Below are 26,571 nucleotides of genomic sequence, written 5' to 3'. Positions count from 1 at the left end.
TACTATTTCATAAAATCATTCTTTAAAGAAATGGAGGGAAAATGAAGAACTGACATTATTGATTGTTAGGTGAGCCAGGTAAGTGCTAATCACGTAATGGAGAGGCTGGTTACAAGACATCCAAATACACAGGAGAAAGGTGAGACCGGTGGTAGGTTTTTTTTCAGTTTTAATTAATTTTTAAAAGCTAATATACAAAGAATGATTCCTGCTTAAACCATCACCATGCCCTCACAAAGACTGGCATATTTGATGCCATCTAAAAAGCAAGGTAAAGTTTCTGGAGTACCCTTAGCTCTGCGGACCTTCATGACCAGAGGTTGCACGGTGTGATCGTAGTGTGTTCTCTCCCACCAATGACACCACTCCAGTCCCAAGACCGGGGACAAGGTGACTCCAGCATTTACAATAATGGACAATATGTTTCGGCAACTAGCAAAACCTATCCTAAAATCGGGGGACAAAGGGAGATACCTTCCCTAAAAAGAGGTAAAACGTACCTTTCTAGTCAAGTATTCTACAAGGCAGATATTTGTTCCTCTCAAAGAAATGGACAGGTAGAAGGAAACCCAAATGCAGCTCCTTATCCCAAGCCAGGCGGACACAAGGTGGTTTGTGGGGTATCTACCAAGACCAGAAACGGTGTGTTCTATACATACGTAAACAGAAAATGCTTCCCCCCGAACTGCGTCTATGTGCGACAAGAGCTGTTCATTTTTATGGCATCTTTTTCTGTTCATCCTTTGCACATATTTAATGGAAATGACTAAAATTTCTATAAAAGATTGCAGTTATTCCAGGAGCTCAAGTCGCGGCCAATTTGCGTGAAACGTCCCGCTCAGGCCCTCGCCCGACTGACGGCCCTCGAGGCCAATGAGGGAGCGGCTCCGCGGAGCAGGCAGCCATTGGGCGCGCGCGTAGAAAACGTATCTCCGGCGGCTGCGTGGTAGATGCAGGCGCTGCCGCCGCCATATTGAAGACTCAGTAGGTTCGCGAGCGCCTCCAGGAGGAGTAGCTCCTGTAACTCTGTCAGTGCACCGGTACGCCACGGAGGGGGTCCCGGCGCCTCCGGCCCGCCGTCCCGTCCGCGCAGCGAGCCCGCCGTAGCCCGGATAGTGGCCCCGCGCTATGCTCGGCTGAGCCTTCCTACCGACGCGCAGGCCCCGGCGGCACGGACCTCGCTGCCCGGCCGCGGATCCCCTCCTCGTGCCGGCTGGGCCCCAGCGCCGCACTCGCCCCTTCGCGGCTCTCTCGGGGCGGGCGGAGGGCTGCGGACGGCCCGGACTTGGAGCCGCCGCCCCGGCCTGACCTGCGCTCGTCTAGCTGTGCCTCTTCCAGCCTGGCGCCATCGGACCTGCGGACGAGCGTCCATAGCGGGCCCCGCTTCAGGGGTGAAGGCGACAGCGACGGCTCTGCGGGCCGGAAGGTACATGGCTGCGGGGACCCCTGCCTCCGCCTGCGGGCTCGGCGGACCGGTGAGGGGGCGGCCTTGCGAAGGGCTCGGCGGTCCGCGAGGGGCCTGGCCTGTGGCCGCGCCGCCTACCTGCCACCGCGGGCCGGGCCGGGCCGCACAGACGGGGAGGCCGGCGGGCGTCTTGCCGTGTGCGCAGTTTTCCGGCGGCGGCCTCGGGGGCGAGGGCCGGGCGATCCGAGGGTCGAGTGGGACCCGCGGCGGGGCGGCGGGGGAGAGGCCGCCAGAGGCCGCGCCTCCTGCATTAACAGTTTCCTGAGGCCCCTGTCGTCCTTGTCATTTGGGATTACCGGTTCCGTTTCCTTGCTGGTCATTGGTCTGCTCAGATTTTCTGTTTCTTCCTGGGTCACTCTTGGAAGGTTGCATTTTCCTAGAAAGTTGACCATTTCTTCTAGGTTGTCCTGTTTGTTACTCTGTTTGTTACTATATAATTTTTCGTAGTATTCTCTAATCTTAGTATTTCAGTGGTGTCAGTAGTGATTTTTCCTTTCTCATTTCTGATTCTGTCTATGTGTGTAGACTCTCTGTTTTTCTTGATAAGTGTGGTTAGGGGTTTATCTATTTTGTTTATTTTCTCGAAGTACCAGCTCCTGCTTTCATTGATTGTTCTTTTATTCTTCTCGATTTTATCCATTTCCGCTCTAACGTTTATTATGTCGCTCCTTCTACTGACTTTGGGCCTCATTTGTTCTTTTTGTAGTTTAGTTAATTGTGAGTTTAGACTGTTCATACGGGATTGTTTCCTGAGGTAGACCTGTGTTGCAATATACTTCCCTCTTACCACCGCCTTCTCTGCGTCGCACAGATTTTGCCTTGTTGAATTATTCTTGTCATTTGTTTCCATATATTGCTTGATCTCTTTTTATTTGATCATTGATCCATTGGTTATTTAGGAACATGTTGTTAAGCCTCCATGTGATTGTAGGCTCTTTCGACATCTTTGTGTAATTTATTTCTAGTTTCGTACCCTTGTTATCTGAGATGTTGGTTGGTATAATTTCAATCTTTTTGAATTTACTGAGGCTCTTTTTGTGGCCTAGTATATGATCTATTTTTGAAAATGTTCCGTGTGCACTTGAGAAGAATGTGTATCCTGCTGCTTTTGAGTGGAGAATTCTGTAGATGTCTGTAAGGTCCATCTGTTCTAATGTGTTGTTCAATGGCTCTGTCTCCTTACTTATTTTCTCTCTGGTTCATCTGTTCTTTGGAGTGAGTGGAGTGTTGAAATCTCCTACACGAATGCATTGCATTCAATTTCCCCTTCTAATTCTGTTACTATTTGTTTCACATATGTAGGTGCACCTGTGTTCTGGGAATAGATATTTATAATGGTTGTATCCTGTTGTTGGATTGACCCTTTTATCATTATATCATGTCCTTCTTTGTCTCTTGTGACTTTCTTTGTTTTAAATTCTATTTTGTCCAATACAAGTACTGCAACACCTGCTTTTTTCTCCCTCTTAGTTGTGTGCAGTATCTTTTTCCATCCCTTCACTTTTAGTCTGTGTATGTGTTTGGGTTTGAGGTGAGTCTCTTGTAGGCAGCATGTAGATGGGTCTTGTTTTTTTTTCCATTCAGTGAGTCTGTGTCTTTTGATTGGTGCATTCAGACCATTTACATTTAGGGTGATTATCGATAGGTATGTACTTATTGCCACTGCAGGCCTTAGATTCGTGGTTACCAAAGGTTAAAGGGTCCCTTCCTTACTATCTAAGAAGCTAACTTAATCACGTAAGTATGTTATTACAAACACCATCTAAAGGTTGTTTTTTTTCCTCCTCATTATTTATATATTAGGTATCATATTCTGAACTCTTTGTCTATCCATTGTTGTTACCTCTGGTGACAGCTATTTAAATTAACCTCAGGAACACTTCCATCTATAGCAGTCCCTGCAAAATACACTGTAGAGATGGTTGGTGGGAGCTAAATTCTCTCAGCTTTTGCTTATCTGGAAATTGTGTAATCCCTCCTTCAAATTAAAATGAAAATCTTTACTTAAAATTTATTATTATTATTATTATTATCATTTTGTATGATTAATCTACAATTACATGAGCAACATTGTATTTGCTCATGTATAGACTCCCCCCATCGACAAGTTCCCCCCACATACCCACTACAGTCAGTGTCTGACAGCATAGTAAGATGCTATCGAATCACTACTTGTCTTCTCTGTGTTGTGCAGCCCTCCCCATATCCCCCCTACATTATGTCTGCTAATGGTAATGCCCCCTTTTTTCCCCTTATCCCTCCCTTCCCACCCATCTTCCCTAGTCCCTTTCCCTTTGGTAACTGTTAGTCCATTCTTGGATTCTGTGATTGTGCTGCTGTTTTGTTCCTTCAGTTTTTGCTTTGTTCTTAAACTCCACAGATGAGTGAAATCATTTGGTACTTGTCTTTCTCCGCCTGGCTTATTTCACTGAGCATAATACCCTACAGCTCCATCCCTGTTGTTGCAAATGGTAGGATTTGTTTTCCTCTTATGGCTGAATAGTATTCCATTGTGTATATATATCACATCTTCTTTTTCCATTCATCTACTGATGGACACGTAGGTTGCTTCCACTTCTTGGCTATTGTAAATAGTGCTGAGAGAGACATAGGGGTGCATCTGTCTTTTTCAACCTGGCTGTATTTTTAGGGTAAAATCCTAGAAGTGGAATTCCTGGGTCAAATGGTACTTCTATTTTGAGCATTTTGATGAACCTCCAGACTGCTTTCCAAAATGGTTGAACTAATTTACATTCCCACCAGCAGTGTAGGAGGGTTTCCCTTTCTCCACAGCCTCGCCAACATTTGTTTTTGTTTGTCTTTTGGATGGTGGCGATCCTTACTGGTGTGAGGTGATATCTCATTGTGGTTTTAATTTCATTTCTCTGATAACAAGCGATGTGGAGCATCTTTTCATGTGCCTGCTGGCCATCTGAATTTCTTCTTTGGACAAGTGTCTGTTCAGCTCCTCTTCCCAGTTTTTAATTGGATTGTTTGCTTTTTGTTTGTTGAGGTGCGTGAGCTCTTTATATATTTTCGATATCAACCCTTTATCGGATTTGTCATTTATGAATATATTCCCCCATACTGTAGGATGCCTTTTTGTCCTATTGGTGGTGTCCTTTGCTGTACAGAAGGTTTTCAGCTTGACATAGTCCCACCTGTTCACTTTAGCTTTTGTGTCCCTTGCCCGGGAAGATAGGTTCATGAAAAAGTCACTCATATTTATGTCCATAGATTTTCACCTATGTCTTTTCCTAAGAGTTTTATGGTTTCATGACTTATATTCAGGTGTTTGATCCATTTCGAATTTACTTGTGTGCATAGGGTTAGACCATCATCCAGTTTCATTCTCTTACATGTAGCCCTTCAGTTTTGCCAACACTAGCTGTTGAAGAGGCTGTCATTTCCCCAGTGTATGTCCATGGCTCCTTTATTGTATATTAATTGACCACGTACATTTTGGTTAATACCTGGTCCTGTTGTGTTCCACTGTTCTGTTGGTCTGTTCTTGTGCCATTACCAAATTGTCTTGATTACTGTGGCTTTATAGTAGAGCTTGAAGTTGGGGAGTGAGATCCCCCCTGCTTTGTTCTTCCTTCTCAGGATTGCTTTGGCTATTCGGGGTCTTTTGTGGTTCCGTATGAATTTTAAAACTATTTGTTCCAGTTTGTTGAAGATTACTGTTGGTATTTTAATAGGGATTGCATTGTATCTGTAGATTGCTTCAGGCAGGATGGCCATTTTGACAATATTAATTCTTCCTAGCCATGAGCATGGGATGAGTTTCCATTTGTTAGTGTCCTCTTTAATTTCTGTTAAGAGTGTCTTGTAGTTTTCAGCGTATGGTAGGTCTTTCGCTTCCTTGCTTAGGTTTATTTCTTGGTATTTTATTCTTGTTGATGCAATTGTGAATGGAATTGTTTTCCTGATTTCTCTTTCTGCTAGTTCATCGGTAGTGTCTGGGAAAGCAACAGATTTCTGTGTATTAATTTTGTATCCTGCAACTTTGCTGAATTCGGATATTAGTTGTAGTAGTTTTAGAGTGGAGCCTTTAGGGTTTTTTATGTATAATATCATGTCATCTGCAGATAGTGACAGTTTGACTTGTTCTTTACCAATCTGGATGCCTTGTATTTCTTTGTTTTGTCTGATTGCCGTGGCAAGGACCTCCAGTACTATGTTGAATAACAGTGGGGAGATTGGGCATCCCTGTCTTGTTCCCAATCTTAGAGGAAAAGCTTTCAGCTTCTTGCTGTTAAGTGTGATGTTGGCTGTGGGCTTGTCATATATGGCCTTTATTATGTTGAGGTACTTGCCCTGTATACCCATTTTGTTGAGAGTTTTTATCATGAATGAATGTTGAATTTTGTTGAATGCTTTTTCAGTGTCTGTGGAGATGATTGTGTGGTTTTTTGTCCTCCTTTTTGATCATGTGGTGGATGATGTTGATGGATTTCGACTGTTGTGCCATCCTTGCATCGCTGAGATGAATCCCACTTGCTCACGGTGTATGATCCTCTTGATGTATTTTTGAATTCGGTTTACTAATATTTTGTTGAGTATTCTGCATCTATATTCATCAGGGATATTGTTCTCTTCTTTTCTTTTTTGTGGGGTCTTTGCCTGGTTTTGGTTTTAGAGAGATGCTGGCTTCATAGAATGAGTTTGGAAATATTCCCTCCTCTTCCATTTTTTGGAAAACTTTAAGGAGAACGGGTATTATGTCTTCTCTGTATGTCTGATAGAATTCAGGGTCAATCCTTCTGGCCCGGGGGTTTTGTTCTTGGGTAGTTTTTTGATTACCGATTCAATTTCATTTGCTGGTAATTGGTCTGTTTCGGTTTTCTGTTTCTTCCTCGGTTAGTCTTGGAAGATTGTATATTTCTAGGAAGTTGTCCACTTCTTCTTGGTTATCCATTTTGTTAGCATATAGATTTTCATAGTATTCTCTAACAATTCTTCGTATTTCTGTAGGGTTGTAGTGATTTTTCTTTTCTCACTTCTGAATCTGTTTATGTGTGTAGATTCTTTTTCTCTTAATAAGTCTGGCTAATGGTTTATCTATTTTGTTTATTTTCTCCAAGAACCAGCTCTTGGTTTCTTTGATTTTTTTCTGTTGTTTTATTCTTCTCAATTTTATTTATTTCTTCTCTGAGCTTTATTATGTCCTTTCTTATGCTGACTTTGGGCCTCATTTCTTCTTCTTTTCCAGTTTCAATAAATGTGACTTTAGACTATTCATTTGGGATTGTTCTTCCCTCTTTAAATAGGCCTGGATTGCTATATACTTTCCTCTTAGAACTGACATCGTTGCGTCCCACAGAAGTTGGGGCTTTGTGCTCTTGTTGTCATTTGTCTCCATATATTGCTTGATCTCTGTTTTAATTTGGTCATAGATCCATTGATTATTTAGGAGTACGTTGTTAAGCCTCCATGTGTTTGTGAGCCTTTTTGTTTCCTTTGTAAAATTTATTTCTCGTTTTATACCTTTGTGATCTGAGAAGTTGGTTGGTAGAATTTCAGCCTTTTTGAATTTACTGAGGCTCTTTTTGTGGCCTAGTAATGTGGTCTATTCTGGAAAATGTTCTGTGTGCACTTGAGAAGAATGTGAGTCCTGCTATTTTTGGGTGTAGAGTTCTGTAGATGTCTGTTAGGTCCATCTGTTCCCAGTGTGTTGTTCAGTGCCTCTGTGTCCTTACTTATTTTCTGTGTGGTTGATCTGTCCTTTGTAGTGAGTGGTGTGTTGAAGTCTCCTAGAATGAATGCATTGCATTCTATTTTCTCCTTTAATTCTGTTAGTGTCTGTTTCACATATGTCGGTTCTCTTGTGTTGCGTGCATATATATTTATAATGGTTATATCCTGTTGTTGGACTGCTGCCTTTATCATTCTGTAATGTCCTTCTTTATTATCTCTTGTTACTTTCTTTGTTTTGAAGTCTATTTTGTCTGATACAAGTACTGCAACACCTGCTTTTTTCTCCCTGTTGTTTGCATGAAATATCTTTTTCCATCCCTTCACTTTTAGTCTGTGTATGTATTGAGTTTGAGGTGAGTCTCTTGTAAGCAGCGTGTAGATGGGTCTTGCTTTTTTATCCGTTCTGTTACTCTGTGTCTTCTGGTTGGTGCATTCAATCCATTTACATTTAGGGTGACTATCAAAAGATACATGCTTATTGCTGTTGCAGGCTTTGGATTCGTGGTTACCAAAGGTTGAAGGGTAGCTTCTTTACTACCTGACTGTCTAACTTAACTCTCATATTAAGCTATTATAAACACAGTCGGATGATGATTTATTTCTCTCCCTTCTTATTCCTCCTCCTCCATTCTTTATATGTTACGTGTTCTCTTCTGTCCTCCTCTGTGTTTCCTTTGACTGCTTTTGTGGATAGTTGATTTTATTTTTTTGCCTTTAGGTAGTATTTGGTTGGTCTGCTTTCTTTGCTGTGATTTTATTTTCTCTGGTGACATCTATTTTCCCTTAGGAGTCCTTCCGTCTAGAGCAGTTCCTTTAAGATATCCTGTAGAGGGTGGTTTGTGGGAGGCAAATTGCCTCAACTTTTGCTTGTCTGGGAATTGTTTAATCCCTCCTTCAAATTAAAATGATAGTTGTGCTGGATACAGTATTTTTGGGTCAAGGCCCTTCTGTTTTTATTGCATTAAATATATCATGCCATTCTCTTCTGGCCTGTAAGGTTTCTGCTGAGAAGAATGATGATAGCCTGATAGGTTTTCCTTTGTACGTGGTCTTATTTCTCTCTCTGGGTGCTTTTAATAGTCTGTCCATATCCTTGATCTTTGCCATTTTAATCATATGTGTACGTGTTGTCCTCCTTGGGTCCCTTGTGTTGGGAGATCTGTGCACCTCTATGGCCTGAGAGACTATCTCCTTCCCAGATTGGGGAAGTGTTCAGCAATGACTTCCTCAAAGACACTTTCTGTCCCTTTCTCTCTATCTCCTTTTTCTTCTGGCACCCCTGTAATATGAATATTGTTCCATTTGAATTGGTCACGCAGTTCTCTCAGTATTCTTTCATTCCTAGAGATCCTTTTTTTCTCTCTGTGCCTCATCTTCTCTGTATTCCTCTTCCCTAGTTTCTATGTTCATGTCCCATGTATCGTCTCGTCCACCAGATCTAATCTGCTTTTAATACCCCCCATTGTCCTCTTCAACGATTAGATCTCCGTCCAAAATTCTTTCCTGAGTTCTTGAATAGTTTTCTGTAACTCCATGAGCATGTTTATGATTTTTATTTTGAAATCTCTTTCAGGAAGATTTATTAATTCAGTCTCAGTCCTTTCGCTGGTGTTGAGATTTTGCTTTGAACCAGGTTTCTTTGACGTTTCATATTTGTATGTGGCACCCTCTAGTGCCCAGAAGCTCTCCTCTCTGGAGCTGCTCAGCCCCTGGAGCGATGTCTGGGGTCGCAGGGGCATGGTGCTGGTGCCCTGTTCCATGAAGTCCGCTCTTTTCTCCAGGTGTATGCAGTCTGGTGCAGCCTCTCTCCTGGTGCTCTTTCAGGACTAGTTGTGTTAATTATATTTTCATATTATATGTGGTTTTACGAGGGGTTCTCTGTCTCACCCCTCACGCCACTGTCTTTAATCCAGTCTCAGTTGTTTTGATGCTCTGCCCAGAACTTGGAGTTCTAACCTGTCAAATCTGTATGGCTCTGTTGGTTGCAGTTAATTTACTATCAGGAGAGGAGCTCCTGTGATATCTGGGATTTACCTTTCTGCTTCAGAATGAGGAAGTAATAAGATTCTTAACTTATTCTTTAGCAGACAGACAACAACTCAGCCCATGTTGTGGGCTGGGCAGGAGGCCTTGTCTGATATGCTCCCCAACCAAGACGCCTGTATCCCAGGGAGAAACCAGAGAAGTAAATTTCGTGTGTTAAGTTAATTTTAAATATTCAGGGACCACTTAACAAGTGCACACCGTTAAGCCTTTATCCGGTTCCCAAAATTCTGAACTGCCTATAAAACCCCTACACAATGCATAACTATGGGCTGTCTTGTCCTCTCCTGGAGTGGTGAGCCAGGAGCTCTGGCCTCTTACTGTTATCTCTCACTGAAAGCCACTCGTACCTTGGGTGTTTGCTAAGTTCATTCTTTTACTCTGCAGACTAGAAGAACCCGAGGATCATTTTCTGGGGCTTGTCTAGGATAACTTTGGAGATGAGTTATCACCATCCAAGCCTGCCTTTTCTTTCACTGACCTTATAGGAGGAAGCTGTCTGTGGCACAGAACATCGGGCGCTCGTCAGCCACTTAAATGGGACTAGCCCGGCTGCCGATCTCAAAGTCTCGAGTGACAGGTTCCCCTGCGTCTCCCTCAGTGGATCCCTCATCTCCGTTGGGAGCTGGGAAAGTCACCTGAGTGGAGGCCAGGATTCTTCCCCTTCAGAGCATCTCCTTGGATGCGAGGGACTGAGGAAGGCCGTGGGCACCTGCGAGAGTCCAGGCTGAGGCTACACTTCAGCGGCTTCTCAAAGGCCCGCGTGTCTGGAATCAGACCCCGACAGCCCGACTGGGTATCCATGAGGAGTGTCTCTCTTTCTGTCTCTCTCTGACTTCCAGCCTGCTTCTTCAGGCCGCCCTGACCTCTGAATGAGGCCGGGGGTGTCCCTAACTCTTCTAACTTCATCAGTGTCACAGAACCCGATGCTGACCACCGCAAGGTAGGAGATGTATGCTTCGCTCTTATTCCTGACGAAATGCTGTACTTTTTATCTCGTAATAATGTGTCTGGTTTGTTGAAGAATGCTGTTGGTATTTTGATGGGGATTGCATTGAATGTGTAGTTTGCTTTAGACAGGATGGCCATTTTGACAATACTAATTCATCTAGCCAAGAGCATGGGATGAGTTTCCATATTTTAGTGTCCTCTTCAGTTTCTGTTAAGAGTGTCTTGTAGTTTTCAGCGTATGGTAGGTCTTTCACTTCCTTGGTCGGGTTTATTCCTAGGTATTTTATTCCTGTTGATGCAGTTGTGAATGGACTTGTTTTTTGATTTCTCTTTCTGCTAGTTCATCGGTAGTGTCTAGTAAAGCAACAGATTTCTGTGTATTAATTTTGTATCCTGTAACTATGCTGAATTCAGATATTAGTTGTAGTAGTTTTGGAGTGGAGTCTTTAGGGTTTTTTATGTACAGTATCATGTCATCTGCAGATAGTGACAGTTTGACTCATTTTTCACCAATCTAGATGCCTTGTATTTGTTTGTTTTGTCTGATTGCCATGGCTAGGAGCTCCACTACTATGTTGAATAACAGTGGGGAGAGTGGGCATCACTGTCTTGTTCCCGATCTTAGAGGAAAAGCTTTCAGTTTCTTGGTGTTCAGTATGTTGTTGGCTGTGGGCTTGTCATATATGGCCTTTAATATGTTGAGGTACTTGCCCTGTATACCCATTTTGTTGAGAGTTTTTATCATGAATGAATGTTGAATTTTGTTGAATGCTTTTTCAGCATCTGTGAGCATGATCATGTGGTTTTTGTCCTCCTTTTTGTTGATGTGGTGGATGATGATGATGGATTTTCTAATACTGTACCATCCTTGCTTCCCTGGAATAAGTCCTTCTTGTTCATGATGGATGACTTTTTGATGTCTTTTTGAATTCAGTGTGCTAGTATTTTGTTGAGTATTTTTTTTTGCTCAGAACCACTTTTATTTTTTGTCTTTTCAATATACAAAGTGTTTTTCCCACTATACCTGCAGCACACACACATATATATGCATAAAGATAGAGTTTTCCTTTAGAGAACACATACAATACAAAAAAATGCCATTGCAAATCTGAACTGTTAGCATCAGGAGCATATAAAATGTGTGTTCCCCTGCTTTTTTTTTCACAAGGCTCACCTGAATGAAGTGGCCAATTGGAGTTTGTCTCCTCTTCTCTCTGGTCCATTGATTTCAGCCTGAACATACTGATTCTAGACTTTCTAGGTGGTTCACCATCAGCTCAGGTTAAATTAACTTGAGGACAGTGTTTCAAAATGCAGAATTACTCACACTTTTTCATGCCTGTTATTAAGCATTGTTTCCAGAAGATCAACCTTTTAATGACAGTGAGCTTCCCTACTGGTGGCTCTCAGTAACAAGAAGTGTATTGTGTGAGCTAACTGGAAACATAAAGAGAAGGAAAAAAATTCTTTATAGCACATTGCCTTTGCAAAAGTAACATCTCCAGGGTATTGAATAGAGTCTGGTCCTTACCAGCCTATCTAAGGTTGGTCCTATAGTCTCCATCAAAAACTTACCTTCATGAGTTCATGTTTGATAGGAAGAACTTATAATAGATACATGCTAATACTTACTGTGTATTTGCTGTGCAATGGGAATTGTGCTAATTATGTTAAATTATATACTGTGAGGTTGGCTCTGTTATCCTTCCCTCTTTTAGAAGTGAAGAAACTAAGGCTATTCACCAGTTAATGTGTGGCCTTTTAACAATAAGTGGAGCACTATGTTAAATTTAGCTCTATCTTACCACAAAGGTAATGGTATTAACTCTGATGGTCTTATTGTATTTATTTATTTATTTCTAATTTTTAAAAAATTTTGTTATCATTAATCTACAATGACATGAAGAACATTATGTTTACTAGACTCTCCCCTTCACCAAGTCCCCCCCGACAAACCCCTTTACAGTCACTGTCCATCAGCGTAGTATGATATTGTAGAATCACTACTTGTCTTCTCTGTGTTGCACAGCCCTTCCTATGCCCCCCCTTATTATACATGCTAATCGTAATGCTCCCTTTCTTTTTCCCCCTTATCCCTCCCTTCCCGCCCATCCTCCCCACTCCATTTTCCTTTGGTAACTGTTAGTCCCTTCTTGGGTTCTATGATTCTGCTGCTGTTTTGTTCCTTCAGTTTTTCATTGTTCTTATACTCCACATATGAGTAAAATCATTCGGTACTTGTCTTTCTCCGCCTGGCTTATTTCACTGAGCATAATACCCTCTAGCTCCATCCCTGTTGTTGCAAATGGTAGGATTTGTTTTCTTCTCATGCCTGAATAATATTCCATTGTGTATATGTACCACATCTTCTTTATCCATTCATCTACTGATGGACACTTAGGTTGCTTCCATTTCTTGGCTATTGTAAATAGTGCTGAGATAAACAAAGGGGGGCATCTATCTTTCTCAAACTGGGCTGCAGTATTCTTAGAGTAAATTCCGGAAGTGGATTGTTGAGTATTTTTGCATGTATGTTTGTCAGTGATTTTGGTCTGTAATTTTCTTTTTTTGTGGTGTCTTTGCCTGGTTTTGGTATTAAGGTGATGCTGGCCTCGTAGAATGAGTTTGGAAGTATTCCTTCCTCTTCTACTTTTGGAAAAGTTTGAGGAGGATGGTTATTAGGTCTTCACTAAATGTTTGATTAAAGTCAGCGTGAAGCCATCTAGTCCAGCTGTTTTATTCTTAGGTAGTTTTTTTATTACCACTTCAATTTTGTTGCTAGTAATTGGTTTGTTCAGATTTTCTGTACTTTCTGGGTTAGCCTTGGAGGCTTGCATTTTTCTAGAAAGTTGTCCGTTTCTTGTAGCTTATCCAGTTTGTTAGCTTATAATTTTTCATTGTGTTCTCTAATATTTCTATGTATTTCTGTGGTTTCTGTAGTGATTTTTCCTTTCTAAATTCTGATTCTCTTTATGTGTGCAGGCTCTCTTTTTTTCTTGATTAGTCTGACTAGGGGTTTATCTATTTTGTTTATTTTCTCAAGAATCAGCTCCTGCTTTCATTGATTCTTTGTATGGCTTTTTCTTCTCGATTTTCTTTATTTTTGCTCTAATATTTGTTATGTTCCTCCTGCTGACTTTGGGCCTCATTTGTTCTTTTTCTAATAGTGATAAGTGTGAGTTTAGACTGTTCATATGGGATTGTTCTTCTTCCCTGAGGTAGGCCTGTATTGCAATGTACTTCCTCTTAGCACCGCCTTCTCTGTGTCCCACAGATTTTTGGTTGTTGAATTATTGTTTTCATTTTTCTCCATATATTGCTTGATTTCTTGTTTTATTTGGTCATTGATGCATTGGTTATTTGGGAGCATGTTGTTAAGCCTCCACATGATGGTAGTCTTTTTCATTTTATTTGCATAATTTATTTCTAGTTTCATACCCTTGTGGTGTGAGAAGCTGCATCATTTTTGAATGCTCATCCGGGATAACTTCGGAAGAGCGTTATCAGCATCCAAGTCTGACTTTTCTTTCACTGTCCTTATAGAAGGAAGCCATCTATGGCACACAACATCGGGCGCTCGTCAGCCACTTAAATGGGACTAGCCCGGCTGCCGACCTCAAAGTCTCGAGCGACAGGTTCCCCTGCGTCTCCCTCAGTAGATTCCCCCGTCTCCCTTGGGAGCCGGGAAAGTCACCTGAGTGGAGGCCAGGATTCCCCTTCAGAGGCATCTCCCTGGATGCAAAGGACTGAGGAAGGCCGTGGGCAACCGCGAGAGTCTAGGCTGAGGCTACACTTCAGTGGCTCCTCAAAGGCCCACGTCTCTGGAGGCAGACGCCAACAGCCCGACTGGGTATACATGAGGAGTGTCTCTCTTTCTGTCTCTCTCTGACTTCCACTCTGCTTCTTCAGGGTGCCCTGGCCTCTCAGTGAGGCAGAGGGCGTCCCTAACTCTTCTTACTTCATCAGTGTCGCGGAACCTGATGTGTACCACCGCAAGGTAGGAGATGTATGCTTCGCTCTTATTCCTGACGAAATGCTGTTGTGTTTATGTTATAAAAATGTGTGTGGGCAGCGATTAGCCACTTAAAGACAATAATCATCATCTACCAGTCTTAAGTCTTGTGTGAGAGGTTTCCCAGTGTCTGTCACTCCTTGATCCCCCACCTCTGGATGGATGGGAATGTCGGGGAGTGGCTGAGCGGATCTCCTACTTTCCTCTCCTGATCTGTGGACTGCGCGGACATATCGGACTAGTAGACAGTGGTCCTTGGATCTCGGCTCCAGCTCATCCATCCAATGGTGCTGAGTGAACTTCAGCCAGGTTGCTGACTATGTGAGAGTTGCAGATGACCCCTGACCTCTTGTCTACCAGGCAGTGGCAGAAACTGGTGTTTTATGAGTATAGACCCCCTCCCCACCCATAAATGTCTGTGGCAGATTCTGAATTTTATCTCTGGCTTTGGAAATAGTTCCCCTGCTCCTCATTCAAAGCAGTCCTCTTCGGCCTGCGCCACTTTCTCCTGTATAATGTAAATGAAATCTGTGAAGTAGTCAAGCTGGAACCTGAGTCCAACATGTAAATGGCTTTATTCTATTAACCTCCCTTCCTTAGAGGCAGCCACCCTGGGGCTGTGGCATTTCCTTACCTGCAGCCCCAGGTAAGTGAAACAGGCTTGTGACTCTGACCAAGGCTCTGGCAGCGAGAGGTCACACAGTCCCTGCACTTATCGGACAGACAGGGGGCTCTCAAGGAATGATCCCGAGTGTACTATGCTAAAGCTGTGCAGAGAAAACTAGGATCTAGATTACAACTCCCAAAAGGCGTAAAGTAGGAGCACACTGGTAAGGTCGCACTAAATCCAGAGCTCTGAGGTGACTCTTGCTTAGTGGGAAGGCAAGAGGGACATCAAGGCAAGGTGCAGGCCACGGTGGTAAGGAGTGGTGAAACCCAGTAGGCCTGGTAGAGGAGGTGATTGACCACTGTCACCCAGGCTCCAAGGCAAGGGGACGCCCTCACGGAGAGAGAAGCTGACCAGGTGCTGGATGTGAGGCCCCACACAGGGAGAATCCTGGCTGGCCTGTGGGGGCCGAGGTAGGTGCAGGCCCATTAGGTCTTTGTGCCTGTGTGCTGATGTCGTCCCTGTGGCCCTGCCTGATGGCCCATCTCCAGGGAGCATGGGTAGTCACAGGTAAGGGAGCCAACTTTTGGGGACACCCAGGCCTGGTGTGGATTAGTGGCCCTTGGGCTTGCTGAGGTGGCAGGCCAGCTAGCTTGCTGGGAAACTGCTCCCCTCTCTGCTGTCAAGGTGGAGGTGGCGTTTCACTGCATTTAGACACTTAGATGTGAGTTCTTTTTGAAATGGAATGGTAGCTTTTAGAGCTATGTTTCTTCCTGTTCGTATGAGAAAGGTGCTAAGCCTAAAGAGTTGGGTGAAGGTGGCAGGAATTCTAAGAATATTTATGTCCTTGCATTTCTGTTTAGGGAAATGATTGTGAAGTAATTTTTTACACATGTATGAAGGTGATGAGTAAAGTCACATCAGTCATGTCGACATGAAGTGATGTAGTAGAAATAAAGCCCCTACACCTTGGCCTTATACACAGGAGACACACCATTGGTCCTTTTTGCTCTCCTGTCCTGGTTTATTACATTAACTAACTTCATGGTTCAGAGTGGTTCCCACCACATTTCAAGCCAAATCTTTCTAAAACTGCATAGAAACACTTGGCAGGATATCCCCAGAGGCTAGTGTAAAAATTACTCTTTCTAATCACTGTTTGTTTGCCAGTTCTCTCTGTCCCGCGTTCCTTTCCTATTTTTGCATTTCCTGTGATTGTAGACCGAGAGGGGCAGTGGTGTGAGTCTCTCCTAGATGAGCCTTTGGGGCTGTTGAGGGGCCGTGCTTCTGTGATGATGGCAGTTCCCTTACCTTAAACATAGCTTGTCCTCTGACGCATTCATACGGGGTTACTTCTCTTATGCAATCAAAAGTGTAGGAAAACCATTAGCTTTTTATGTTCTCAGTTGTATTTCAGATCTAACCTGGTTTCTTAGGCATGTTATATGTTCCTTTTGAATTGTAAGCACAAAGCAACAGATCACTTTTTATGTTCACATATATCATTAACTATAAAGAATTACATCAACATGTAAGTTTTATCAAATTGTGGAGCATTCCAGTGTTCTAGCTTTGAATAATTCTGTGTGATCGCCTAAGAATCACTTACGTCTGGCACACAGTGTATCAACACCTACCATCATTTGCCGGAATGTCTGCCAGTACTAATTCTTTGATTTTTTTCACTGTTTGCTCACTTTCTCCTAGGAAATGATGTTTGAATATATTTTAGACATTTTCTGATTAGAAAATATCGAGATGAAACATTGAATCTCTTCATGGTCACACGTCTGTTCTTGTTATTGTAGTCTGAGTATTTGAGTTACAGACAGTTGATTTTGTTTCATTACTACTGAAATATAGAGATATTCTTGGAGTTTGTGAGCCAGTCACACTGGACCACTTCATTTTATGTTCTTTTAAGCAGTCTTTTGAATATGTTCAGCCATGAAGTGAAATACACACCCATAGTATCTGAATCTCTACATAGATTTATGATGACGTTTTTTCAGCGGGACCCCAGGACACAGCCATACCAGTGAAACAATGACTTAAAAAAGACCCTGCCAAATAAAATCATGTATAATACGTAAATATGCACACGCATTCTCCATTAAATGTGAAAACCGTACCATACTTTGGAAATTATCTTCCTGGGTTAATTATTTCTCTGTGACATAAATAGTATCTTTCAAAAACAAAACAGAACTAGTTGACAATTAAAAATAATAGTAATTTCTAACAGATAGTTTAAAGGTAATAAGTGTTGAACTATGAAAAGTGTTTTAGTGCATTTGTATTTTAAGATAGTTTCAGATTTACAGGAAATTTGCAAAGAAAGGGCCGGGTTTTGCAGTTTGCTCAGATCACCTCGCCTCTTCCTACTATCATTACAGTTCGTTGTTACAATTACAAACAGTGATGCTGCACTGTCACCATCTGCCATCCATTCTTTCCCTCAGATTTCCGTAGTTGGACCCTTTCTCGAAGATCCAGTTCAGGACACCTCAGTACATCCAGTGACCTCGTCTCCTTAGGACACTCTTTGTTGTTGGCATTTCTGAGACATTCTTTGTTTTGGATGATCTTTTCCATTTCAAGATTCTTCGCCATTAATATTGTAGAATCTTTCCCCAATCGCATTTAACATGACGTTTTTCTTGTAATTACTTGGAGTTGTGTTTTATGGGGAAGAAGGTCACAGAGGGCAAGTACAGTTCACAGCACCTCATGTCAAGGGCAGGTGCTCTGAAGGAGACTGATATTGTTACTGTTGTCCCAAATGGCAGGGGTTTTTTTTCTTTCTTAAAGCTGAGTAATATGCCACTGTGTGTGTGTGTGTGTGTGTGTGTGTGTGTGTGTGTGTGTGTGCGCGCGCGTGCATGTGTCTCACATGTTTACCCATTCGTGTATCTACAGACATTTAGGCTGCTTCCTTATCTTGTCTATTGTAAATAATGCTGCAGTGAACATAGAGATGCATATGTCTTTTCAAATTAGTATTTTCACTTTCTTGGGGTAAATACTAAAGCAGAATTGCTGGGATATATGGGAGTTTTATTTTTGAATTGTTTGAGGAGGCTTCATACTGTTCTTTGCATTGGATACAGCAGTTCCCATTCCGAAAAATCAAGGGTTGCTTTTTCTCCACATCCTTGTCTACTTACTTTTTGTCTTCAATTCTAACTTTCGTTCTAACAGATTTGAATTGAGATCTCATTGTGGTTGATTTGCATTTCCCTGACGATTAATGATACTGAGCCTCTTTCCACGTGTCAGTTGGCCATCTACATGACTTCCTTGGAAAAATGCCTGTCTAGGTCCTCTGCCCATTTTTTCAAATTGGATTGTCTTTTCAATAGTAGTTGTAGGAGTACTTTGTATGTTTTGTATGTTAACCCCAAATTGAATATGTCATGTGCGAACATCTTCTACCATTCAGTACATTGTTCTTCTGTATGGTTGGTGGTGTCCTTCGCAGTACAGAGCGTTTTAGTTGGATGTGTGAGAAAAATGGCCAGGGAAGGGGGAAAATGGCCCTGGGACTCCTTGGTACAGGAGCCCAATGCTCTGTGATTTCCAAACCTGTTGGTGAAGTCTTAGCAGGGGCTAACGTTAGATTGGGAAGATATGGAGATGCAGTGGCTGATGGTATTGAGGTAGAAGTTTGGATGAAAATTGGGTGTTTGAGCAGGTTTTGCTTGAGGTGGTTGCATCCCCTTTACCTGAAAGTATTATTGGGATGGATACTGTGTTTGACTGGGGTTGGCTTCCCCTGCCTAATACAGTAACACAGAAGGCATGTAAGCCCACCCTCAGGCCTTTTTAGTCGGACATGCTAAATTGGGAATGGCTGGAACTTGACAAACATATCACCATTCTTAGGAGTGACATGCTGGAAACTGGAGCGCTGGTGTCCCCAGATTTGCTGTGCAGTAGTCCTGTGTGGCCTGTGCAGAGGTGGATGGCACATAGAGACTATTCAAGCTTAGATGAAGTGGGTACCGCCCATAGTCCCAGCAGTCCCAGGCATGGTCTCAGCCATACAGAAAGTACAGCAGGTTGGAGGAGGCTGGTACCCCTGGATGGACCTTGCAAATGCTTTCTTCTCCATCTCAATTCCTGAAAAGAGCCAAGCCCAGTTTGCCTTCAGATGGGGAAAGGATCCCAGGTTGCCTCTGCTGTGCTAGGCAGGGATCTGAGCTCCCCGGCTGATTGTCACCACGTGGTCAGGAGGGATTTGGACTTGGTACAAGGTTCAAGTGTAATAATACACGATATTTGTGACATTATGGTAATACCAGAAACAGAAGAGCTGGCCAGGACTGATTTCAGGGCAACAAGGACATACGTGACCAACCAGGGCTGGTTAATAAATCCAGTGAAGGTCCAAGGTCCTGCTCAGTGAAATTCATAGGAACAACGCACGCAGGAGCCACACGGGATATTCCACAAGTGTGACTATCAATTAACTGCTGTCACTCCCCCACCAGGTCCAAACAAGAAGCCCAGCACTTGTTTGGATTATTTGGATTTTGGAGGACTCGTATTCCACACCGGGGACTGTTTCTAGCTCCTGTGTGTAAGACTCCACGAAAGAAAGCTGCATCTGAGTGGGGTCCTGGACAGAAGCGGGCCACGTCAGAACTATACATGGAAGCTGTGTTCTTGACACCATCGGGCCCTTGTGACCCCCTCTCAGACCTAATTTTGGAAGTGTCTGCCCCCCACACCCATGCAAACTGCAGCTTGTGGCAAAAAAAGAAAATGAGCACCTCCCAGCTGTGACTCTTGGGATTTTGGACCAGAAAATTATTCCCACATGCTGCTGCCTTGTACACACCACTTGAGAGATAATTATTGACATGCTATTGGGAATTAATCAAGACTGCTTAAGTGACCGAAGTACATAAAACAATTTTGAAACCTGAGATACCCGTACATGTTGGGTGATGTCAGAGAAACACCCTAATGGGGAAGGCAGAGCCCAGAAGAGTCCCATAATCAAGCAGATATGGTTCCTGCAGGGGCAGGCTGCCAGGGGACTATAAGAAGGCCCCCACAGATCCATGGGCAGGCAGCCTCATCTCCTCTGGGACCGACGCTGGAGCCCCCGGGGAGCTGCATGGACAGTGCCCTAGGAACAGCTCTCAGCTGAACGACAGAGCTGCTTGGTTACAGATGGCAGTTCCAGGAGGCATGGACAGTATCCTTGTTGGAGAGCTGCTGCAGTAAGGCCCGAGGATGGCAAGACTGGCTGGGAGGAAGGAGAACAAAATGATCTCAGTGGGCTGAATTCCGTGCCCTTTTCTGGGCAGTGATGGGAGAATGGAGCAGTGAGGAAAGCCCCTCGTGCTGGGGTTCCTATGACCCGAGGCTGTGACCACTGGCCTGGCTATGTGGCCAGGGAGACAGGAAATGGGAAACTGGACTATGAAAGATATGCCCGTGTGGGCGACGGCCATATGGATATTGCCTGGGAATTTGAGGGGCACGTTAAAGCAGACCGTATTGGTTTGCATCAGAAGAAGCCTTTCTAGGAGTGGGAGGTGATTGGAGCCACCAGGTGAGCCTGCTGGTGCTGCCCTTGGAGGCGGCCACCGGGGTCCATACAAAGAGTGGCCGTGGGGAGCTGCAGCAGCGCATGCACAGGCTGAGTCTACACGTATTCCTCTTGCACCCTGTGAGGCACAGAATGCCAGCAAGACCTGTTCAACTGTCAGCTAAAGAGACAGAGACTGCATTTGGCTATGGGGAAAGTTCCCCTGTGGGCACGCCCTGCACATAGCTGGCCAGTGGGTTACAATGGACAATGCTAGTACCTCTTGGAGGCTGTAAGCAGGTTGTTAGCAGAGTAGACACTTCTTCTGGACTACGCTTTGCATACCCAGTGGTACATGCAAATGCTGAAGATACCATTTAAGGTTTGGAACTGAAGATTCTGTACCAGTTTGGACAGTCAAGTTACATCTGTGACCAGGGGACACGCTTTACCGACCATGGTGTTCCACGGAGGGCCAAGAAACATCCCATCAGACGGATGCACAGTGTTGCATGTCACTCTCGGAGCAATGGTTTAATAGAAAATTGGAGCGGGCCGTTGGAACATTGGCTGTCTAAAATGGGAGATAAAGGCACAAGGGGCTGGCTTACATGCCTTCAAGAGTGCGTGCTCACAGTCAACAGGAGGTTGGTAAGGGAGGGTAGATTCCTCTGCTTCTCCAGGGGATCTGGGGAAGGGGGTCTTGGGAGAGGTTGCTAGTGCACTTTTCTGTGCTTCCTCCCATCACCACAACTTTGTTTTTTCCTAACCGATTCAATGGTTCCAGGAACAGAGCTGCTTCTAAGGGTGCCAGAAGCAGTGAACTTTACTAAGCAAGAAAATGCAACCACACCCTAAATCTTGATGCCGTAATTCCTAAGCGCCTGCTGAGGTGAATGGTGCCTTGACCCCAGGTAGCCAGGTCAGAGCTGATAGCACAGCGATCGCTTTGCTGTGAGGAATCCATGTTTGAGACCAAGGAGCGCGCTGCACGAAGATGCCCTACTGTTACTCTGCTCTCTTCCTCACGTGCTGCCGTCTGCCCTGAATTCTTGCTCCTCTGGATCGTCCTCACTACTGCAACCACAGTGCAGATGGTGTTTAGCTCCGTCCTGCACCTGAGCTGAGAGGCAGGCGAGGAGGCAGAGGAGCTGGCACTGCTGTGGGGCTGGGTAGCTGAGGACTGGGCGTGGGAGGGGCTGGCTGGTCCTCTGGGGCCTGAAGGTGGGTCGGATTGAAAAGGAACGGCAGGGGCAGGGCCAGAGCCTGGAGGAGTCCCGTGTGACTGCTGCGGAGGGGGCTCGGGCAGTGACCAGCTTCACCTGCACCTGCGGCTGCCAGCACACCTCCAGGCCCCGTCATGTGGCCTCTCTGACAAGATGTTTTCAGAGGCTTTAAAAGAAAGAAAGAAAATGCTATTGTAATTCTCTTCCCGGTTTACTAAATAACCTGCATGTAACCCATAGAGTGTAACAAAGCAAACCCACTTCTCCCTCTCCCTGAATTGGGTGGGGACTTGGCCCACCCCCACTGCTGTGTAGTCACTGCTTGCCTTACGGCTCCCTCCATGCTCGGCGGGAGAGCTGGACTTCAGTCTAGGCTGTTCCCTCTCTCCTGCCTGGCTTCTGGGGGGGCCTGTGTGGCTGCCCTCCTGATGACAGCTGGGTTAGGCTGGGGCTCCTGTGTACAGGGACAGGGATGTCTGTCCCCAGCCCTGGCCAGGACCCAGGCACAGCTCTCTTAACGTCACCTGCCAGGACTGCACAGCCCTGAGGTGACCCAGCTTTCTGTTCCACTGACCAGCTTGAGGTTTCCATATCCCATCTTCTTTGGCCCTCTGCTTGCCTGCTGGAAACACTCCATTTAAAACTTTAGGGTATCTGAAAATGCAGGGTTTAATACATCCATGTTATGGCTAAGGACCACTGGTATTTAATGACTGTGTGTGTGTGTGTGTTTTTGTGTGTGTGTGTGAGAGAGAGAGAGAGAGACAGAGAGACAGAGACAGAGAGAGTGAGAGAGAAGGGGGAGGAGAGGGCGAGGAGAGAGCATAAGCTAGCAGGAGAGCCCTTTAACGGGTTTATCCAGTTTTCCCAGCTGTCAAAGATTCTATCCTTTCCCCATTCCTATTCACATTTGGTTCCTTAGTCGTTGGTTGTCTGTTTATTTCTGGGCTCTCTCTCTTCTATTCTGTTGAGTTACACGTGCATCATTATGCCAGGACCACACTGATTTAATTACTGTAACTCGTACTATAGTTTGCAGTCAGGAAGTGTGATTCCCCCCATTTTGTTCTCTCTCAAGATTGATTAGCGCTTCTGGGTCTTTTGTGGTTCCATCTGAATGTCAGGGGTTTTTAAAAATATTTTTGTCAAATAATCATTGTGGTATTTATGGGGACAACATTGAATCTGCTGATCACTTTAGGTCAGATGCCCCAAAGCGCAAATAACAAACAAAAACAAACAAGAGGGGCTGCATAAAACTAAAAAGCTCTGTACCGCAAAAGAAATAATCAAATGGAAAGGCAACCTACAGATTGGGGAAAATACTTGAAAATCGTCTAACAGATAAGGGATTAATATCCAAAATCTGTAAGTTGTTTTCTACAACTCAGAAGGGAAAATAATTGGAAAGTGAGCCAAGAACTTGAATAGATACTTCTTTATAGACAGAGAAATGGGGAAGATTCACATGTGGAGATGTTCAACATTACTAATAATCAGAGAAATGTAAATCAAAACCAAAATATAATCACTCCTCATGTAGAATGGCTATTATAAAAAGAAGTGTTGGCAGGGATGTAGAAAAATCGGAATCCTTGTACATCCTTGGGCTGTGTCTGCATCTGTCTGTGTCTCAACAATTGATGTGGGAGATTCTTCCTCTGTCAGTAATTATTTGTAAATTCTGGTTGCTGTGTGGGGTTCTCTGGGGTGCAGAGAGCGCTGTGTATATCCATTCCCTGTTCATGAGCATTTGGTCAGTTTCTAGAACAGTGATTTTGACTCTGGTTGTTGGGACCAAACAGGTGCACAATATTGGGGATGTTTGTGTGCAGGGACCACTGTAGGCGTGTACACAGCCTTAGTAGATGCCGGCTGTTTTCCAAAGAGGTTCTACCAATTTAAATTCTCACTAGCCCTACATGAATGATCTGATTGTTCCAGAACCTGGGGAGCATGTGGTATTCCTGGTATTTTTTTCATTCATCTAACCTGATTTCTGTCTTATAACAGCTCATTGCAACTTTTATTAGCATTTCCCTGAAATTAAACATGGTAAAGCTTTTTAAAAACACTTCAGTTATTTGCTTATCCTCTTCTATCTAATAATGTGTGTTCTAGCTTTGGCCATGTTTTTCTAGTGGGCTTTCAGTACTTTGTTTTATTGGATGAAATTATTTACCTAATTTGGCTTGATCCCCTTTACCAGATGCAGGTAATTTGAATCTCTCCCACCCAGGCTTTCCACTGCTCTCTCTCACTGGTGAATTTTGATAAAAACCAGCTCATAATCTATCTTAGTGTGATCCAGATTGTCATTTTCTCCTTTCTGTGTTTCTCTGCATGAGAATGCAGAACCTGCATTTCTCCTCATTGTGAAATGAAAGAGCTCTGCTGTGTTCCAAATTAAGGCTATGTTTTGTGTTTATGTTAGAACTTAAATTAATAAGTTAAATTAAGAAGTGATTGATTCCAGCAAAGGCTGGATTCCTGAATGGCACGACAGTTGAAGAACAAATATCTTAACAAAAGTGCAGTGTGAACAAAATTGGAGATGTCAGGACAGAGTGGAAGGAGAAGTGGGATGTGATTGAAAGAGGAGTGGAGGGAAAGCGGGGTAAGGAATTGATACCACAGGTGGAAAAACCCAGCGTGCTCCCCGCTGATGAAGGACGGCAGTCCACACATGCAGTTAACATGCCCTAAGCACAATATCTACACTGTAAACCATAAGGGGTTACAGTATGATAGAAAAACCAGAATTAACGTAACAGACTTCAGGGAAATCAGAGGCCAAATACGCAAGAAGAAGGCTGATAGGTGATGTCTAAACATATCCACATAAGGTAGATATCAACAGAGCACCATTTTTAAAATGCTAAGAGAAATTTTCATGTCAAACCAGAATTCTACACTCAGCAGCAGCATTAACCACAAAGATGTTTTAAGGAAAAGGTAAAGTAAGACACTTCATAGTTGGCAGCCTTGAATTAGAAGAACTACTAGAGTGAGTTCTTAAGTCCAAAGGAAAGTAACCCCAAGTTGAAAACCAGCAATGCAGCGAGAAACGAAGAAGAAAGGACAAGGCAATTTAAGAAGAGAGGTGAATGTTTGTGAGTTCTAGAGTGAGCTCTCCTGGAGATTAGACTATGTAGAATTAAAGTGCATGATAACAGTAATAAAAGTCAGAAAAGGTAGGAGAATTGAAAGTGTTCTAAGGTATTAATTAGCATTTGGGAAAGTGGCGAAAGTAATTATTTTATTAGACTATGTATTTTTTTATTTTGGTACCATTAATGTACAATTACTTGAACAACATTATGGTTACTAGACTCCCCCTATTATCAAGTCCCCACCACACACCCCATTACAGTCACTGTCCATCAGTGTACTAAGATGCCATAGAATCATTGCCTGTCTTCTCTGTGTTGTACTGCCTTTCCCATGTCCCTCCCCCCGCTACATTATGTGTGCTAATCGTAATGCCCCTTTTCCCCCTTCTCCCTCCCTCCCCACCAGTCCTCCTCCCCAGTCCCTTTCCCTTTGGTAACTGTTAGTCCATTCTTGGGCTCTGTGAGTCTGCTGCTGTTTTGTTCCTTCAGTTTTTCTTTGTTCTTATGCTCCACATATGAGTGAAATCATTTGGTACTTGTCTCTCTCCGACTGGCTTATTTCACTGAGCATAATACCCTCTAGCCCCATCCATGTTGTTGCAAATAGTAGGATTTGTTTTCTTCTTATGGCTGAATAATATTCCATTGTGTATATGTACCACATCTTCTTTATCCATTCATCTACTGATGGACACTTAGGTTGCTTTCATTTCTTGGCTTCTGTAAATAGTGCTGCGATAAACATAGGGGTGCATCTGTCTTTTTCAAACTGTGCTGCTGCATTCTTAGGGTAAATTCCTAGAAGTGGAATTCCTGAGTCAAATGGTATTTCTATTTTCAGTTTTTTGAGGAACCTCCATAGTGCTTTCCACAATGGTTGAACTAGTTTACATTCCCACCAGCAGTGTAGCAGGGTTCCCCTTTCTCCACAGCCTCGCCAACATTTGTTGTTGTTTATCTTTTGGGTGTTGGCCATCCTAACTGGTGTGAAGTGATATCTCATTGTGGTTTTAACTGACAAAATTGCACTTCAAATTTCTTAGGAAACAGAGACCTGCGTGCATCTTAATAAACCTCGCAGGGTTTCCTTACGTAACCACGGTAGAGCACTGTGTCCTCAGTTACATACCTGAGGAAGCAGCTGGTTTGCTCATCTTTAAACACCAAAATCACCCTCAGCTGGAGCCGCACAAAGCATGAAGAAACAAGACTAATGACATAACCGCAGAATCACATTTCCCATCTCATGGATGCTCACTGCCGACATACTTGTCAGGAAACAATGCTTCATGAATATTTTCACTTTTGTGTATGGTCAGGACTTTCTGAGCAAAGAGCTTTGGTATCTGGGTTAAATATGACTGCATAAGGATCCAAAAGACAGAGCCCACCAGACAGATAGAACATTTCCTCTCTCCCCAGAGCCTTATGTTTACACTCCAGGCTATTTAAGAAATAGAGGAGACCTTTCCTTCTCTTCCAGAGAGAGGATCTGTTTACATGCCAGAGCAAACATCTCTATTTCCATCTCCAGAAAGGCAAATGGACCAAAGTGCCAGCTATCAGTGTAAGCTCCAAGTTTCATGATTTCAGAATTCCTTCCTTGTGGTGCGAACCCCAGTGTGCACATAGGGTATTTTTGCCTCTCGCTGCATCACCCTGTGGAGAACTGAGACATAGGGAACCAACACCACTCACTCTCTGAGTAAATAAAAGGTATGATTTCAGATCCAAAACAAAAAGAAAGAAAGGAAAGCTAGGACAGCCGCTGTGGCCATTCAGGGAGGTCTCCCCCTTACCCCCATATACTTTCTGGGAATGAAATGTGCTTGTCCTAGAGACAGACCACCAGGTGTTCAAATCCAAGCTCCTTCACCAGTTGCTGGAGCCCACACAGGACTCCTGCCGGGCC

General features: G+C 43.7%; 1 long non-coding RNA gene across 1 annotated transcript in view; it reads left to right on the top strand.

Annotated features, from left to right (window-relative positions):
* Window positions 1–221: 221 nt before the first annotated feature.
* The window catches only part of LOC140845550 (uncharacterized), a 50,895-nt gene continuing 24,545 nt past the window's right edge, over window positions 222–26,571 (top strand). Inside the window, exon 1 of the long non-coding RNA XR_012124384.1 lies at window positions 222–1,426. This is a non-coding gene — a long non-coding RNA (uncharacterized lncRNA). The remainder of the gene's footprint in view (window positions 1,427–26,571) is intronic.

The sequence above is a fragment of the Manis javanica genome, chromosome 13, assembly GCF_040802235.1.
Source record: "Manis javanica isolate MJ-LG chromosome 13, MJ_LKY, whole genome shotgun sequence".
Classification (NCBI taxonomy): domain Eukaryota; kingdom Metazoa; phylum Chordata; class Mammalia; order Pholidota; family Manidae; genus Manis; species Manis javanica.
Note: the sequence above shows the minus strand (reverse complement) of the source record. Positions and strands in the feature narration are given on the sequence as shown.